Source organism: Delphinus delphis, chromosome 2 (genome assembly GCF_949987515.2).
Source record: "Delphinus delphis chromosome 2, mDelDel1.2, whole genome shotgun sequence".
Taxonomy (NCBI): Eukaryota; Metazoa; Chordata; class Mammalia; order Artiodactyla; family Delphinidae; genus Delphinus; species Delphinus delphis.
In genome coordinates, this window is record NC_082684.1 from 177,639,468 (window position 1) to 177,658,879 (window position 19,412).

Sequence of the window (19,412 nt, forward strand, 5' to 3'; positions counted from 1 at the left end):
TGTTCGTAACAGACGGTAGGTGACCCGTAGGAAAGGATGCAGCTTCTCACATCCAGTGGCTCTGGAGGGGATCATGGCGTCGCCAGATATTCCCACTGTTGGCACTATTTAGAAATACGTATTCACACACTCCAAGGTTTCCTTTAGTGACTGTGCCCTCTTCTAGTCTGTGTATACTGGACCCTCACCCCCTCTCCAACCCCACCTGGAAGAATGTTCTCCATAGGTCTTTTTGTTGCCTGGAGCGCTTACAGTGCCCCAGCTTCCCTCCTTGTGGAGCTGAGCGAGCGAGAGCCCAAGCCTTCCCCAGTTCCAAGTCCTGTTACCTCGTACTCGGGCTCCTTGGACCTCCTGCCCCTGTCCTCGCAGCACCCCTGCCCCGAGCCACCCCTCAGCAGCACCAGTCCCTGCAGAGTCCCTCCCAGCCCTGTCGCATACCTGCTCTTCACCCGAGGGGAGGTGTACTTTGTGATAAAAGGGCAGAGATAGTGTGATTTCCTACGTCCCCTTAAATCTAGATGACCCTCTCTAGTCCAGGAGTTATTATTACAACTATATAACCTTTGGTTTTCTCCACGGGATCTAATTGAAAGAAGAAAGTAGGATAAACCTTGCCTTTTTTTCTTTCCTTTAGGTGCTAACAATAAAAAAAAAAAAACCCTTTCCTTGGGGCTAAGGAAGGGGAGATAGATGAGGATAAGTTATAAGTCTGAATACTAATCCAGGGAAGAATAAAATTAATCACAGAAGCAACTAACCATAGTTGGTGATTATGGAAAGGAAATAGCCACTCCCTAGAATCTTCCAAAGGAAAAGGGGGTGGGGAAAGCTTGGCCTCACACAGATAGAATTAATCATGGGTTTCTGTGAAATGGTACTGTATGCAGATGTCATTCCCCAGCCCTTGAAATTCCTAGTATCCATTTTGTAGATTCCTTGACACTTTTCAGGAATAGTTAATCCTGTTATCTGTGAATAGAGACAGTTTTGTTCCTTCTTGGCAGGAATTTTTTAATTCTCGCCTTATTGTATCTCCTCCTCACTCCAGGCTCCCCAGCGTGATGGTGAATGGCAGCGGTAGTATTCAGTCTTTCACCAGGAAGTATGATACTAGCTATCAGTTTAGCAAATTAAGCAAATTCCCTTCTATTATTAGTTTGCTGAGACTATTTATCATGAACTGATGTTGAATTTTGTCAAGTGGTTTTTGTCTGCATCAGTTGAGATGATTATATATTTTCTGTCATTTGATCTGTTGAAATGCTGACTCGTATGGATTGCTTTTTGAATGTTGAATGAGCCTCGCCATTCCCAGCACAAACTCCACTAAGTCGTGACATATTAGTCTTTTGTATAGGACTCCAGTTATCTAGCCTGCAGTTTTCTTAGGATGTTTTTGTCTGCTTCTGTATCAAGGTAATGCCATATTCATAAAACATGTAGGGAACTGTTTCCTTCTCTTCATTTCTCTGGGGAGTTTCTGTAGAATTAGTATTATTATTTTTTTAAATGTTTGGTAAAATTCTCCAGTGAAAACACATTTGGGCACGGAGCCATCTGGGGGACGTTTTTAACTACAAATTTAATTTCTTTAAAAAAAAGGGAGGGGGGAGAGAGAGAAGGGGTGGAGAGAGGGCGAGCAAGCATGTAAGAGAGTTCATCTCTACACACACACACACACACACGCGCGCGCGCGCACGCGACTGTTAGGTTTTCTTCTTTTTTATTTTTAACATCTTTATGGGAGTATAATTGCTTTACAACGGTGTCTTAGTTTCTGCTTTATAACTAAGTGAATCAGCTATATGTATACATACATCCCCATATCCCCTCCCTCTTGCATCTCCCTCCCACCCTCCCTATCCCACCCCTCTAGGTGGTCACAAAGCACCGAGCTGATCTCCCTGTGCTACGCAGCTGCTTCCTACTAGCTATCTATTTTACACTTGGTAGTGTATATATGTCCATGCCACTCTCTCACTTCGTCCCAGCTTATCCTTCCCCCTCCCCGTGTCCTCAAGTCCATTCCCTATGTCTGCATCTTTATTCCTGTTCTGCCTCTAGGTTCATCAGAACCATTTTTTTTTTTTACATTCCATATAAATGTGTTAGGATACGGTATTTGTTTTTCTCTTTCTGACTTACTTCACTCTGTATGACAGACTGTAGGTCCATCCACCTCACTGCAAATAACTCAAATTCATTTCTTTTTATGGCTGAGTAATATTCCATTGTATATATGTGCCACATCTTCTTTATACATTCATCTGTCGATGGACACTTAGGTTTCTTCCATGTCCTGGCTATTGTAAATAGTGCCGCAGTGAACATTGGGGTGCATGTGTCTTTTGGAATTATGGTTTTCTCTGGGTATATGACCAGTAGTGGGATTGCTGGGTCATATGGTAATTCTATTTTTAGTTTTTTAAGGAACCTCCGTACTGTTCTCCATAGTGGCTGTATCAATTTACATTCCCAACAACAGTGCAAGAGGGTTCCCTTTTCTGCAAGCCCTGTCCAGCATTTATTGTTTGTACACTTTTTGATGAAGGCCATTCTGACTGATGTGAGGTGATATAGCTCATTGTAGTTTTGATTTTTATTTCTCTAATGATTAGTGATGTTGAGCATCCTTTCATGTGTTTGTTGGCAGTCTGTATATCTTCTTTGGAGAAATGTCTGTTTAGGTCTTCTGCCCATTTTTGGATTGGGTAGTTTGTTTTTTTGATATTGAGCTGCGTGAGCTGCTTGTATATTTTGGAGATTAATCCTTTGTCAGTTGCTTCATTTGCAAATATTTTCTCCCATTCTGAGGGATGTCTTTTCATCTTGTTTATGGTTTCATTTGCTATGCAAAAGCTTTTAAGTTTCATTAGGTCCCATTTGTTTATTTTTGTTTTTATTTCCATTTCTCTAGAAGGTGGGTCAAAAAGGATCTTGCTGTGATGTATGTCATAGAGTGTTCTGCCTGTGTTTTCCTCGAAGAGTTTGATAGTGCCTGGCCTTACATTTAGGTCTTTCATCCATTTTGAGCTTATTTTTGTGTATGGTGCTAGGGAGTGTTCTAATTTCATTCTTTTACATGTAGCTGTCCAGTTTTCCCAGCACCACTTATTGAAGAGGCTGTCTTTTCTCCATTATATATTCTTGCCTCCTTTATCAAAGATAAGGTGACCATATGTGCGTGGGTTTATCTCTGGGCTTTCTATCCTGTTCCATTGATCTATATTTCTGTTTTTGTGCCAGTACCATACTGTCTTCATTACTGCAGCTTTGTAGTATAGTCTGAAGTCCAGGAGCCTGATTCCTCCAGCTCCATTTTTCTTTCTCAAAATTGCTTTGGCTATTCGGGGTCTTTTGTGTTTCCATACAAATTGTGAAATTTTTTGTTCTAGTTCTGTGAAAAATGCCATTGGTAGTTTGATAGGGGTTGCACTGAATCTGTAGTTTGCTTTGGGTAGTATAGTCATTTTCACAATGTTGATTCTTCAATCCAAGAACGTGGTATATCTCTCCATTTGTTTCTATCCTCTTTAATTTCTTTCATCAGTGTCATATAGTTCTCTGCATACAAGTCATTTGTCTCCTTGATAGGTTTATTCGTAGGTATTTTATTCTTTTTGTTGCAATGGTAAATGAGAGTGTTTCCTTAATTACTCTTTCAGATTTTTCATCATTACTGTATAGGAATGCCAGAGATTTCTGTGCATTAATTTTGTATCCTGCTACTTTACCAGATTCATTGATTAGCTCTAGTAGTTTCCTGGTAGCATCTTTAGGATTCTCTATGTATAGTATCATGTTGTCTGCAAACAGTGACAACTTTACTTCTTCTTTTCCGATGTGGATTCCGTTTATGTCTTTTTCTTCTCTGATTGCTTTGGCTAAAACTTCCAAAACTATGTAGAATAAGAGTGGTGAGAGTGGACAGCCTTTTTCTTGTTCCTGATCTTAGAGGAAATGGTTTCAGTTTTTCACCATTGAGAACGATGTTGGCTGTGAGTTTGTCATATATGGCCTTTATTATGTTGAGGTAAGTTCCCTCTATGCCAACTTTCTGGAGAGTTTTTATCATAAATGGGTGTTGAATTTTGTCAAAAGCTTTTTTTGCATCTGTTGAGATGATTATATGGTTTTTCTCCTTCAGTTTGTGAATATGGGATATCATATTGATTGACTCACGTATATTGAAGAATCCTTGCATTCCTGGGATAAACCCCACTTGATCATGGTGTATGATCCTTTTAATGTGCTTTTGGATTCTGTTTACTAGTATTTTGTTGAGGATTTTTGCATCTGTGTTCATCAGTGATATTGGCCTGTAGTTTTCTTTCTTTGTGACATCTTTGTCTGGTTTTGGTATCAGGGTGATGGTGGCCTCGTAGAATGAATTTGGGAGTGTTTCTCCCTCTGCTGTATTTTGGAAGAGTTTGAGAAGGATAGGTGTTAGCTCTTCTCTAAATGTTTGATAGAATTTGCCTGTGAAGACATCTGGTCCTGGGGTTTTGTTTGCTAGAAAATTTTTAATCACAGTTTCAATTTCAGTGCTTGTGATTGGTCTGTTCATATTTTCTATTTTTCCTTGTTCAGTCTTGGAAGGTTCTGCTTTTCTTAGAATTTGTCCATTTCCTCCAGGTTGTCCATTTTATTGGTATAGAGTTGCTTGTAGTAATCTCTCATGATCTTTTGTATTTCTGCAGTGTCAGCTGTTACTTCTCCTTTTTCATTTCTGATTCTATTGATATGAGTCTTCTCCCTGTTTTTCTTGATGAGTCTGGCTAGTGATTTATCAATTTTGTTTATCTTCTCAAAGAACCAGCTTTTAGTTTTATTGATCTTTTTCATTTATTTCTGCTCTGATCTTTATGATTTCTTTCCATCTGCTAACTTTGTGGGGGGTTTGTGTTCTTCTTTCTCTAATTGCTTTAGGTGTAAGGTTATATTGTTTATTTGAGATTTTTTGTTGTTTCCTGAGGTAGGATTGTATTGCTATAAAAATCCCTCTTAGAATTGCTTTTGCTGCATCCCATAGGTTTTGGGTCGTCGTGTTTTCATTGTCATTTGTTTCTAGGTATTTTTTGATTTCCTGTTTGATTTCCTCAGTGATCTCTTGGTTATTTAGTAGTGTACTGTTTAGCCTCCACTTGTTTGTATTTTTTAAAGGTTTTTTCCTGTAATTGATATCTAGTCTCATAGCGTTGTGGTCAGAAAAGATACTTGATATAATTTCAGTTTTCTTAAATTTACCAAGGCTTGATTTGTGACCCAAGATATGATCTATCCTGGAAAATGGTCTCTGAGCACTTGAGAAGAAAATGTATTCTGTTGGTTTTGGATGGAACGTCCTGTAAATATCAGTTAAGTCCATCTTGTTTAATGTATCATTTAAAGCTTGTGTTTCCTTATTAATTTTCATTTTGGATGATCTGTCCATTGGTGAAAGTGGGGTGTTAAAGTCCCCTACGATGAATGTGTTACTGTCGATTTCCCCTTTTATGGCTGTTAGCATTGGCCTTATGTACTGAGGTGCTCCTGTGTTGCGTGCATATTTACAATTGTTGTATCTTCTTCTTGGCTTGATCCCTTTATCATTATATAGTGTCCTTCTTTGTCTCTTGTAATAGTATTTATTTTAAAGTCTGTTTTGTCTGGTAGGAGAACTGCTACTCCAGCTTTCTTTTGATTCCATTTGCATGGAATATCTTCTTCCATCCCCTTATTTTCAGTCTGTATGTGTCCCTAGGTCTGAAGTGGGTCTCTTGTAGACAGCATATATACGGGTGTTGTTTTTGTATCCATTCAGCCAGTTTATGTCTTTTGGTTGGAACATTTAATCCATTTACATTTAAGTTAATTATCGATATGTATGTTCCTCTTCCCATTTTCTTAATTGTTTTGGGTTTGTTATTGTAGGTCTTTTCCTTCTCTTGTGTTTCAGGCCTAGAGAGGATCCTTTAGCATTTGTTGTAAAGCTGGTTTGGTGGTGCTGAAATCTCTTAGCTTTTGCTTGTCTCTAAGGTTTTTAATTTCTCCACTGAATCTGAATGAGATCCTTGCTGAGTAGAGTAATCTTGGTTGTAGGTGCTTCCCTTTCATCACTTTAAATATGTCCTGCCACTCCATTCTGGCTTGCAGAGTTTCTGCTGAAAGGTCAGCTGTTAACCTTATGGGGATTCCCTGTATGTTATTTGTTGTTTTCCCCTTGCTGCTTTTATTATTTTTTTCTGTGTATTTAGTTTTTGATAGTTTGATTAATATGTGTCTTGGTGGGTTTCTCCTTGGATTTATCCTGTATAGGACTCTCTGCGCTTCCTGGACTTGATTGACTATTTCCTCTCCCGTATTAGGGAAGTTTTCAACTATAATCTCTTCAAATATTTTCTCAGTCCCTTTCTTTTTCTCTTCTTCTGGAACCCCTATAATTCGAATGTTGGTGCGTTTAATGTTGTCCCAGAGGTCTCTGAGACTGTCCTCAATTCTTTTCATTCTTCTGTCTTTATTCTGCTCTGCGATAGTTATTTCCTCTGTTTTATCTTCCAGGTCACTTATCCGTTCTTCTGTCTCAGTTATTCTGCTATTGATTCCTTTTCGAGAATTTTTCATTTCATTTTTTGTGTTATTCATCATTGTTTGTTTGCTCTTTAGTTGTTTTACGTTAAACGTAAAACGGCCTTGTTACGTCCTTGTTAAACGTTTCTTGTATTTTCTCCATTCTATTTCCAAGATGTTGGATCATCTTTACTATAATTACTCTGAATTCTTTTTCAGGTAGACTGCCTATTTCCTCTTCATTTGTTTGGTCTGGTGGGTTTTTACCTTGCTCCTTCATCTGCTGTGTGTTTCTCTGTCTTTTCATTTCGCTTGATGAAAAGCTGTGTGTTTGCGGTCTCCTTTACACAGGCTGCAGGTTTGTAGTTCCCGTTGTTTTTGGTGTCTGCCCCCAGTGGCTAAGGTTGGTTCAGTGGGTTGTGTAGGCTTCCTGGTGGAGGGGACTGGTGCCTGTGTTCTGGTGGATGAGGCTGGATCTTGTCTTTCTGGTGGCCAGGACCACATCCGGTGGTGTGTTTTGGGGTGTCTGTGGCCTTATTATGATTTTAGGCAGCCTCTGTGCTAATGGGTGGGGTTGTGTTCCTGTCTTGCTAGTTGTTTGTCATAGGGTGTCCAGCACTGTAACTTGCTGGCTGTTGAGTGGAGCTGGGTCTTAGTGATAAGATGGAGATGTCTAGTAGAGCTTTCACCATTTGATATTATGTGGAGGTGGGAGGTCTCTGGTGGACCAGTGTCCAGAACTCAGCTCTCCCATCTCAGAGGCACAGGCCTGACACCTGGCCAGAGCACCAAGACCCTGTCAGCCACACAGCTCAGAAGAAAAGGGAGAAAAAAAAAGAGAGAGAGAGAGAGGGAGGGAGCGAGGGAGGGAGGAAGAAAGTAAAACAAAGTGATTAAAATAAAAAATTTTAAAACCATTAAAAATTTTTAAAAAAAGAAAGAAGAGAGCAACCAAATCAAAAAACAAATCCACCAATGATAACAAGCACTAAAAACTATACTTCAAAAAAAAAAAACGGACCGACAGAACCCTAGGACATATGGTAAAAGCAAAGCTATACAGACAAAATCACAAAAAGAAGCATGCACATACACACTCATAAAAAGGGAAAAAGGAAAAAAATACATATATAAAAAGGAAGAGAGCAACCAAATCAATAAACAAATCTACCAATGATAATAAACTCTAAATACTAAACTAAGATAAATATAAAACCAGAAATAAATTAGATGCAGAAACCAAACCCCAACTCTACAGTTGCTCCCAAAGTCCGCTGCCTCAATTTTGGGATGACTCGTTGTCTATTCATGTATTCCACAGATGCAGGTACATCAAGTTGATTGTGGAGCTTTAATCCGCTGCTCCTGAGGCTGCTGGAGAGATTTCCCTTTCTCTTCTTTGTTCTCGCAGCTCCCAGGGCTCAGCTTTGGATTTGGCCCCACCTCTGCGTGTAGGTCGCTGGAGGGCGTCTGTTCTTCGCTCAGACAGAACGGGGTTAAAGGAGCCGCTGATTCGGGGGCTCTGGCTCACTCAGGCGGGGGGAGGGAGGGGCACGGCGTGCGGGGCGAGCCTGCGTCGGCAGAGGCCGGCGTGACGTTGCACCAGCCTGAGGCCCGCCGTGCGTTCTCCCGGGGAAGTTGTCCCTGGATCCCGGGACCCTGGCAGTGGCGGGCTGCACAGACTCCCCGGAAGAGGGGTGTGGAGAGTGACCTGTGCTCGCACACAGGCCCCTTGGTGGCGGCAGCAGCGGCCTTAGCGTCTCCCGCCCGTCCCTGGGGTCCGCGCTTCTGGCCGCGGCTCGCGCCCATCTCTGGAGCTCCTTTAAGCGGCACTCTGAATCCCCTCACCTCGCGCACCAGGAAACAAAGAGGGAAGAAAAAGTCTCTTGCCTCTTGGGCAGCTCCAGACTTTTCCCTGGACTCCCTCCCGGCCAGCTGTGGCGCACTAACCCCCTGCAGGCTGTGTTCATGCCGCCAACCCCAGTCCCCTCCCTGCGCTCCGACCAAAGCCCGAGCCTCAGCTCGCAGCCCCGCCTGCCCTGGCGGGTGAGCAGACGAGCCTCTCGGGCTGGTGAGTGCTGGTCAGCACCCATTCTCTGTGCGGGAATCTCTCCGCTTTGCCCTCCGCACCTCTGTGGCTGTGCTCTCCTCCGCGGCTGCGAAGCGCCCCCCTCCACCACCCGCAGTCTCCGCCCGCGAAGGGGCTCCTAGTGTGTGGAAACCTTCCCTCCTTCACGGCTCCCTCCCACTGGTGCAGGTCCCGTCCCTATTCTTTTGTCTCTGTTTGTTCTTTTTTTTTTCTTTTGCCCTACCCAGGTACGTGGGGGGTTTCTTGCCTTTTGGGAGGTCTGAGGTCTTCTGCCAGCGTTCAGTAGGTGTTCTGTAGGAGCTGTTCCACGTGTAGATGTATTTCTGATGTATTTGTGGGGAGGAAGGTGATCTCCGCGTCTTTACTATTCCGCCATCTTGAAGGTCCTCCCTAGGTTATCTTCTTGAGTGAGCTTTGCCAGTTTGTCTGAAGGAATTTGTCCATTTCATCCAGGGTGCCATTTACATAAGCATTAAGCTGTTCATGATATCCCTTTATTATCATGAATGGGCTGTAGTATCCTGTGGTAGTGTCCCCACTTTCATGCCTGATATCATACTTTGTGTCTTCACTCTTACATCAATTATCTATTGTTGTATAATAAGTTACTGCAAACTTAGTGACTTTCAAATAGCAAAATGTGTATTGTAGGAAGGTTTCTGTGGGTCAGAATTGGGGAGTTTGGTCATGACTTAGCTGGTCCTCTGTTCCATGGCCCCAACAGGGCTGCAGACGTATCTGGGGCAGAGGCAAGGGTCTCATTTGAATTCTAGACAGATGAAGGATCTGCTTCCGAGACCACGTGGTGTCGGCAGGATTCACAGGCCACCCCTAATTCCTTCCCACTTGGGAGCTGCTTCATCAAAGTGTGTGAACTGAGAAGGTAATCGAGAGTCAGCCCGGAGCTGGGGGCCACAGCCTCACACGGCCTGGCAACACATTCCACATTCTGTTGGTTAGAAGCAAATCACAGGTTTCACTCACATTCACAGAGAGGGAGTGTACACAAGGGTGTTGAGAGCAGGAGGTGAGGGTCATTGCTGGCCTTCTTGGAGTCCACCTGCCTAGCTCTTTGTCCAATTTATCGGTCTTTTATAGCACCAAATTTACGTTTAACATTTTAAAAACTTCTCTTTTCACAATTTCATTGATTTCTGCTCTTTATTATTATTTCCTTTCTCTGCCTACTTTGGATTTATTTAATTTCTCTTTTTCTAGTTTTATCAAGTTGAATCTTAGATCATTGAACACAGGTAATTGTGCATAAATGTAAATTTAAATTTCCCTCTAAGCCCTGCGTCCCACGAATTCTGATCTGTTATGTTTTTATAACATATCATTCAGGTCAGAATATTTTCTAAATTCCTTTGTAACTTCTTTGACCCGTGAATTGTTTGCAAACGTGTTATTTAATTTCCAAATGCTTGGGGATTATCCAAGTACCTTTTGGGTATTGATTACAGTCAGAGAATATGCTTTGTATGATGTCAATTCAGTTTGTCAGAATTTTTTTTTTTCTGGCCCAGAATATGGTCTGTGTTGTTGAATGTTCTGTGTGTATTTGAAAAGAATGTGTTCTGTTGTTGTTGAATAGAGTATTTTACAAATATTATTTAAGTCAACTTGGTTGATAATGTTATTCAGGCCTTCTGTATTCTTACTAATGATTTGTCCGTTTGTTCTGTTAATTGTTGGGGAAAGAATTAAGTTCTCTGTAACGGTAGCTGTGTCTGTTTCTCTTTTTACCTCAGTCCACTTTGTTTAATAGGTTTAGAAGCTCTGTTGCTAGGTAGATACACATGTAGGAGTACTATGTTTTCTTAATGAATCCACTCTTACTATGTAATACTCTTTTTTACCCCAGGTAATGTTCATTGTTCTGAAGTCTGCTCTGTATGATATATAATGTAGCCACTGCAGCTTTCTTTTGCTTATTATTTGCCTGGTGCATCACTTTCTGTCTTTTTACTTTAACCCATCTATATGTTTATTTTCTGCGTTTTTTTTTTTTTTCAGACAGCATAGTATTGGGTCTCACTTTAGTTATCCAATCTCACCATCAGTGTCTTTAATTGATATGTTTAAACTTTAACATATACGTTTATATATATATATTAAATAACGGTTTTAAGTCTACTGTTTTATTATTTGTTTTCTGTTTGGCCATTTGTATTTTTTTAAATTTTTCTTTGTTCCCATTTCTGCCTTCTTTTGGGCTATGTGACTATTTTTTCTTATTTGATTTAAATAAATTTGATGACTTTTTGGCTTTATCTCTATGTGTAATTATTCTCTAGTTGTTTTCAGGTTTTTTCCTTATCTTTGCTTCTTAGCTGTTGGATTATGATGTATCTTTTATTTTGAGTTTAACCTGTCAGGATTTCCTGGACTCCTCAAATCTGAAAATTTATGACATTCACCAAATTTTAGAAATTTTTGGCCATCTTTTTTCAAAGACTTTTGTGCCCCAGCCTCTTTCCCCTCTACTTCTGGGGCTCCAGTAGCACATATGTTAGACCCTTTACTGTTGTCTCACCAGTTTTTCCAAGTGTTTCTCTGTTTCTCGTATCTGATGATTTGTATTGGTTTATCTTCAAGGTCTCTGACTCTTTCCCTCATCACCTCTGCTTTGCTGTTGAGCCCACTGAGCGAATTTTCTTTCTTTCAGGTATTGTATGTTCTTCAATTGGGAAATTACCAGTTCTTTTTCATAGTGTTTGTTTATGTAGGAAGAATTTCATTTTTCCATTCATTTCAAGTGTGTTTACTTTTACCTCGTGAAGCTTAGCTGCTTTCTTGTCTTGGAAAATTCCAGCATCAGGGTCATCTTGGGGTCAGTATCTGTTGCGTTTTTCCTTGAAAATTCGTCACCTTTACCTTGTTCTTTGTATGTTGAATCATTTTTCAGCACCCTGGACGTTCTGAACATTATTTCGTACAGACTTTGGGTCTTACTGTATTCCGCTGGAAGATGCTGAGTTTTTTAGCAGGCTGTCAGCCTGCCTAGGCTCCCTCTGCATGCCTCAGTTCAGTTTTCAGGTCTTTGCTGCTCTGGGTCTGTGCCATGCGTGTGGCACTTGGGTAGTCAGAGGCACTGGTTTGAATCTTAGTTCATTTTTCCAAGCCTCCGTTATGCTGCTTTGGGTTCATCTCACTCACGCACAGCTTCAGGGTAAACCACATCTTTGTGGGGTCTTAGCTGTTCGGCCCACTGCTCCACCGTTGGCCCACTGCTCCACGGTTCAGCTCTGAGAGAGACTCACCCTCTGGGCAAAGCCCAAGAAGAGATAAAAAAAATAAAATGGGAGACTTCACCCCCTTGGGGGTCACCTCTCCGACCTGGCTTCCTTTTACTCTCTGCCCGCTTTTGTTTGCTTTTCCAGAGCCCCAGAGTGCTGCTTTCTGTGTGCCGTCCAGCGGTTTCCGTTGTAATCGGTGGACCAGGTAGGCTGTACTGAGCTTACCCCCCTGGAGTGGAGCTAGAGCTCCCAGCGTGTACAGCTGTGCAGACTGGCACTCCGCAGTCAGCCTCCTCAGAATGGGGTGACACAGCCCTAACTTTCATGTCTCCTCCTCACAGTTTCAAAGGGTCATCAGAAGAAAAACACAGCATCATCCCAGCTACTTTTTAAGGTAAATTAATGGTCCCAGAAATATGTATCACAACATTCCACTGTGAGCCCAAAATCACAGAGTGCCCTGCAGTGTTTTGGCTTCTGCTTTACGTGAGTATCGACTGTCTAGATCCACAGTCATTGAACTAAAACATATCTGGGTGAGCTCTTTAATGAAGAGGTTAGTCTAATTGTAGGCACTTGTCTTGCCCTGAATCCCCTTTGCCTCTTGATCTTCAGGTTCCTGGCTCCTGTCTTGTGGGCCAGGTGTCTTAGTCTTCAGACAAGCACACCGCTTGCTCTTGTCACTGTGTATTTACATTCCCAGCAGGATCCTAGAGCCTTCTTCATTTTAATTTTAGTTGTTTAGCATGTGACGTCACTCAGACTGCAGGAACTGCTCTTTCTCTGTCTCCTTCTAGCAATTCCTTAGGTTTCTAAGGCCTGATTTTCAGGGGAAATTTCCCTTTTATCTCCCCAAAGGAGTGTTACCCTCACGCAGCTCCTGCACTGGAGATGCTAAATGTTGATGCTTCGAAGGGGTGCAGTCAGTGAAGATTCTTATTTCCTGTGCTGTGTGCTTCTCCCCCACTAGCATTTCCTTGCTCTTTGGAGTTTTCCAGGCCTTGAGTGAGTAATTAATGCATCACTTCAACAACAAGCAAAACACCCTTTTTTATGACTTAGATTTCTCTATTATGGACTAAGATCTAACTATAGCGTTTTATGACTCTCTGCTGTTCCCAACTGCGTTCAAAGTGTCCCAACTGTTTTTCAATTTTAACTCGTTTCTTAAGTGAGCCCTGACCTTCCTCTGCCCTGCGTAATAACAGTGGCCAATATGTATCGAGTGCCCTGCGTAATAACAGTCGCCAACACGTATCGAGCGCCCTGTGTAATAACAGTAGCCATTATGTATTGAGTGCCAGGCGCTGTACTCAGTTCTGTGCTTATATTATTTCATTCAGCCCCCACCATGACTATGAGGTAATACTTTTCATATCCCCATTTTACAGAAGAAACTCAAGCACAAAGAGGAGAGAGGTTACTTGCCCAAGATCCAGCTACTAAGCTGTGGAACCAGTTCAGACCCAGACAGTTCAAGACCAGAGCCTTAGTTCCTTATCTCACTGTGGAATCTTGCTTCTAATCTGAAAAATCAGGGCTGTGCTGACACTGTTTGCTGGTTCCAAATATCCTACTTTTCTCTTTCTTTCTTTGATTTAGGGCCCATCCATTCATTTTTCTGACACATAGCTCCATGTTTTGTGGAAGTTTAGATCTGAGTCTACCAGGAGCGTCTCTCGTGCAGGAGTCACGTTTCCACTCGGGGCCTCGGGGTCAGGCCAGCCCTGCCTGCCCTCCCTGCGCCATCTGCGAAGGGCCCCGCGTTGCCCACAGCATCACGGGTCCGCTTACCTTACTGGTCTGCTTTCCTGCTCCTTACGTCTGCCAGCTCCTCCCTGAAGTATCCTAGCAGATTTGCCTGCCCTTTTCCTCTTCGCTCTCTTCACATGTTGGGCAGCCCACCTGGGTAGCTCTCCCGGCCACCGAGGAAGGGCTCCGGGCTTGCTTTGACCGTCTCCTCTGTCTTCGGGCTTCAGCCGTAGCCCACGGCCGTGTTGTGATGGTGGAGACAGGCGCGCCTGCTACCTCAGCGGGGTAGCCTGCAGCCCCTGCTCCGGCACTTCCCAAACTTTAAAAGGCATTTGACTCACCTGGGGATCTTGTTCATATGCAGGTTCTGAGCTCATACCCTGGGGCGAGGCCAGAGAGTCTGCATTTTGCTTTTTGCCTGCCCTTCCTGGTCATACTGAGGTGCTAGCGCTGTGCACCCCGGGGAAGCCCGTTGCCCTCTCTGCTCAGGTTCAGTTGCCGTTACGTTCATTGCTGGTGGTTGGCAGCTGCCTGCGATTTATTTTGGTTTTCTGCTTTTCTTAGCCTCACACTTGCATTTTGTGCTTTTGCATATGCATGCGTTATAATGATGGTTTGAAGACTTCTGATTTTTCTTAATCTGCTATTCTGGAGTATTTTAGGTTTGGTCTATCTGTTTAGAGCAACTGATTTATGATTTTTTAGCCTTTATTCTGAAATTCCTATTAGAAAAATAAGTTTATTTGAAACTCTAGCTCTTAACACTTCATTTCCCTGTTCTGGAGCAAGTGCTGGTAAAAGGTAACGTTTAAGAATGCAGAACTTTTTACTATTGCATTGCAACAGAACAGACTTAATGAAGAATATTGGTCTTGTTTTTCTGTGGTGTTAGAGTACATGTTATACCCAGGCAGATAGTAGATCCTGTATGTCTACATGAAAAATAGAGAAAGAAAATCACGTAAAAATATTAAATTCACACAGACTTCTTATCCTGTTTCTACTAAAGGAAGGATTTATAAACTTTTCAAAATCAGGAATGCCTGAATGCCAGATGGAGGCTGGAAATTGCATTAAGCTGGTGTCACTGACTGGACATGAGGATGTCTTCTGTCTTCGGCCTGCGCTGTGGCCTTCTGTAGACTGGCCTCCTAAAGAATTTCCCGTTATTCACTTTCTTCTATGTGGTCACCACTCAGAAAGCCTTCCTGCTTGTCCCATGTGGCACAATTTGAGGTATCAGAAGTTTAGAGTTTATTGTCTAGAAATCTCCATCTACTAGATCCCGTGATATAGTGCAGGAGAGCGTGGATGGTAAGAAACAGGCTTCTGGGGCAGGACAGGCTGAGTCCCCGTCCAGTTCTGCACTTCAGTAGCTGGTGACACCTACGCATTTCAGATTTTCTCTGGCTTCAGTTTCTTCCTCCAAAAAATGAAAATAATACGATCACCTGCTTTCGAGGTTTGTTTGAGAGCTAAATGAAATATTTGCAAAGGGTTTAGGCCAATTCCTGGCCCTACTAAAGTTTTAATAAAATGTAGCTCTTATATATTAGCTAAAAATACTAACAAGATAAACATGAAGTGTTCAAACATGAATAGGCCTCTGTGGATTTTGAAGCTCAGTGTTCAAAATGCGGAATAAATGAGATTATTTAGCAGTTTATCATCTAAAAGAGGTCGTCAAGCAGTGGACTCCAGTTTTGGAAATTCTCATTGTTCCTGCATTAACTGTTTACTTTTCTTGATTGTAAAAATTATATATTTAAAAAATAGTTCTTGGATCCTGTAACGTGTACAGAAGACGGAAAGAGTATAAGCACCGTGGTCCCCAGCCTCATTTGTTTTCTCTCAGTGTTCACAAAGCCATCAGGAATAGCAGGATTCGCCCTGAAACTGTTAGATAAATATCATTAAGGAGCTACCCAGAATTATTATCTCTGCATTTTTACCATAATATTGCATGACTTTAATTCTCAGACTTAATGTTCAAGAAGTTAAAATTATCCAAGTTGTTAACATGGCAAAAATATGACAGGGGAGGACTTTGAGCCTTGATTGGAAGTATTTACTTTTCTCTTCATTTTGGAAAGATGCTATTCCAAGCCACATTTTAGCAACTAAAACATCTCAGTGATGGTTTCTGTTATATTTCCTTCTGCATTTAAAAGTATTTTCCAAAAAGTATGTTAAAACCAAATGACAAGCATTTAGTACATTTTTCTACATAAGTTTTATCTTCGGCGAAACCTGACTTTTTAAAAAGTAAAGTAATGAAACCAAATCATGTGTGTGTGTTTGCCAGGACCGCTACTAAAACCCTCCAGGGCTTAAGGCAGTAAAGAGCAAGGCTTATCTCTGGGGGTGGTCAGACAGTCTGTTACTTGTTCTTTCTGGTTAGGAGACAGAAGAGGAAACTGACAATGAATCTTTCTGTATGTTTCACCTTGCATGTTCTAGCGTGAAGCCCTATTCTGCCTCCTTTGTGCTGACTCTCCTATGTTGCCTAAAGACTGCCTTGTGGAAGTAGTTTGAATAAATCAGCATTTGTAAGACTGTCGCCATTTTCCCATAAAACTGGCAGAGCAAAAAGTCTCCCCCATAAATCAGAAAGAAAAGTAAGCAATCATGACTAAATGTAAATGTTAATATGTTTATTAGGATTCCCATAGCTTTTGTTGAACGTTGATTGAAGGTTTGTGGGAATTAGAGTCTGCCCTGCAGGATTTTAGACAGACAACTATAAACCCAGAAGTTATCATTGACTCTATGAGTGTGTGATAGATTTAAAATGATAATCCTTGTATGTAAGAGGTAGATATGATCTTTATTACAATCACAGTTGGCTGTTGGTCTACCTTAAATGTTGACACTCTGGATGACTTCCTCGGCCTAAATCACAGTTACGTTCGTTTGGGGCACAGACTGCCAGGTACTGTTCTAGACGTGTGAATTCATCACCGAAGAACACAACATTCTTTTCGCTTGGGGTGTTTACATTCTAATGAAAGGACATACAGACAGAAAACATACTCATAATAAATTAGCAATAAATAGTAAAGTCAGTTGTATTGTACTTGGAGGGTGATAAATGGTGTAGAAGAAAGTAAAGCAGCGCAGAGTCAGGGGACCTGGGCGTTGGCCATTGTGAATAGAGATCATGGGAGCCGCACTGAAAAAGTCGCAGTTTTGAACAAACTGGAAAGGAATGGATAAGGGAATTATCCATCTCTCTTCTGCTTAGCTAAGGAAGACCCAAGGATGGTTTTATGTTGCCTTTTAATTTTACTGCACTCTTGTCGTAGCCCTGAGTTAGAGGAGAGACAGGTACTTAAGTGGAAGTCTGGTGTAAATAGCTGCTTTGGAAAAAATAATGCCGTTTCAACAAGCCTCCTACTTTTCTTTTCTTTCCTCTTCTCCTCCTCCTTCTTCTGACATCAGCATAAAAACTGATGCTTCGTTAATTGCGTTTTTCTTCTATTATGAAAGCAACAGAGGAAAGGAAATCAGAATCTCTAACACGGTTTGTTATGAACTGCGAAGTTGCTGCGTTTTCTCTGTAGTTTGATTCCCAGGGTTTTCTAAACAGATTTGTCACTCTCCAACACAAAAATCCAGCCACACACTAATGCGATCATTGTAAGATTGTGAGTCAAATATAATAGCATGATTGTTTTTATTTTATGCCTAGAGCAGCAAATATAGTATATAGTGCTGCAATATGATAAGTAGACTTTTTATAACGTGTCTGATCTAAGGGATACCTAGAGATTTCATTTGATATGTTTTGCAATAAATCAGATGAGTAAGTGTGGTTTTTTTAGGTCACAAAAGCAGTTTGAGTATTTATTGCAGTCTCCAGTAATTCTGATATTTCTTACTGGATAGTAAGAGTAACAAGTCTGGCCAATAGCATAAAATGTCTGGGGGAAAATGTGGAAGAATCGTCATGTTAGGTAGTGCAGGTACACTGGACGCAAACATAGTAAAAGCTGCATCTGTGTCAGCAGCTTTGCACATAACAGACCATCTTTGTGTTTGTGCCAACGTGTTCAAAGGTCAGCAGCAAAAGTGAATAGTACTTGGTCAGAGCAACAGATTTCTTTCCAATATATAATTTAATATTAGACATAAATAAACATCGATTTTATTAATGTACTGTGTCTGTTACATGAATATATAGTATGTTAAAACTAATTGGGCTAATCTCCACCTACCTGTGTCTCTTTCTCTTCTCAAACAAACTTGAGGAGTTTGTTTCCTAACAAATTAATACTGTAATTTTTAGCATATTGACCTTTTATGTGTAAGGTACCACCCATCCTTATTTACATTATTAAATTCAATTTGATGCTCACCAGCCTTAAGAAAAACTACAATTAAATTCTGTGCTGGATGTTTAGAAATTACTTTATGTTAATTCTTTGTAGGACCACATGAGTGTCATTTGAAAAAAAATACCACGTTTCATACATTATTTTCACAATAGTAATACATTATTGTTCTAGTAAATAATTATTCAGTGACTCAGGATCTGTGCTAACACATAAATAAGTGGATGGTTGAAGATTCAAAGTACAATGTCATAGAGCTGGGCCTTTTTTTTTTTTTTGAGTAAGAATGTCATACCAGTATTTTAAAGCATTCTTTTGGTGTTCTTACAGTTTCAAAGCACTATTGGAGGCACTGGTTTTACTGCCTCAATGCTTTCTTCACTCATTTAGCCTTTAAAAAATTTTTAATTGTACATGTCTATTTCAGATTCAGAAAGTAGATCTTGTGGGGGGCCATGTTTACAGAATGAAAAACTTTTATGCTCAACTAACTATTAATTTTGAAAGGATATTGTGCTAGCATTCTAATACAAGCTTATTTCTTATTTTCTACACACAAACAAATCATAAATCCCTAAAAATATTCATGGAATAAAAAGAAAAAAATCTGAAAAGAGAACAATGGAGAAAACCTCAACCTCTCATGATTTCATAGAAAATGAGTCAGTAATTTCAACAGACTTTGGGGGCATTTGGGTCAAAGCTGGCATATGTCTTAATTCTCCTACATAAAGACTGAGAATTTACATAAAGATTTGTTTTCAAATCTTTAAAAAAATTATAAATTAATTTTTGATTCCATATTTTTCATTTCGAAATGATCACCAAGGTAAGTCCAGTTACTATCCGTCACCATGCAAAGTTGTTACAATATTATTGACTATATTCCCTATGCTATATATTACATACCCTTGACTTATCTATTTATACCTGGACTTTTGTACCTCTTAATCTCCCTCACGTATTTCACTTATCCGATGGCCCCCTTCCTTCTGGCAACCACCAGTTTGTTCTCTGTATCTTTGAGTCTGTTTCTGTTCATTCGTTTTGATTTTTAGATTCCACATATAAGTTAAATAATATGGTATATGTTTTTCTCCTTCTGACTCATTCCACTTTAGCATTTAACTCTCTAGGTCCATCATTGTTGTAGCAAATGGTAAGGTTTCATTCTTTCTTATGGCTGAGTAATACTCCATCGTATGTATGGACCACACCTTCTTTATCCGTTCATCTATCAGTGGACACAGGTTGCTTCCATATCTTGGGTATTGGAAATAAGGCTGCAGTGAACACAGGGGTGCATGTATCTTCTTGAATTAATATTTTTGTTTTCTTTGGAAAACTATCTAGAAGTGGGATTGCTGGGTCGTATGGTAGTTCTATTTTTAGTTTTTTAAGGACCCTCCATGCTGTTTTCCACAGCAGCTGCACCAGTTCACATCCCAC

At 40.9% G+C, this 19,412-nt stretch overlaps 1 protein-coding gene across 7 annotated transcripts in view; it reads left to right on the forward strand.

Moving 5' to 3' along the window:
* The window catches only part of MPP7 (MAGUK p55 scaffold protein 7), a 248,064-nt gene that overhangs the window by 196,402 nt on the left and 32,250 nt on the right, over positions 1 to 19,412 (forward strand). The gene's annotated exons all lie outside the window — the stretch shown is intronic.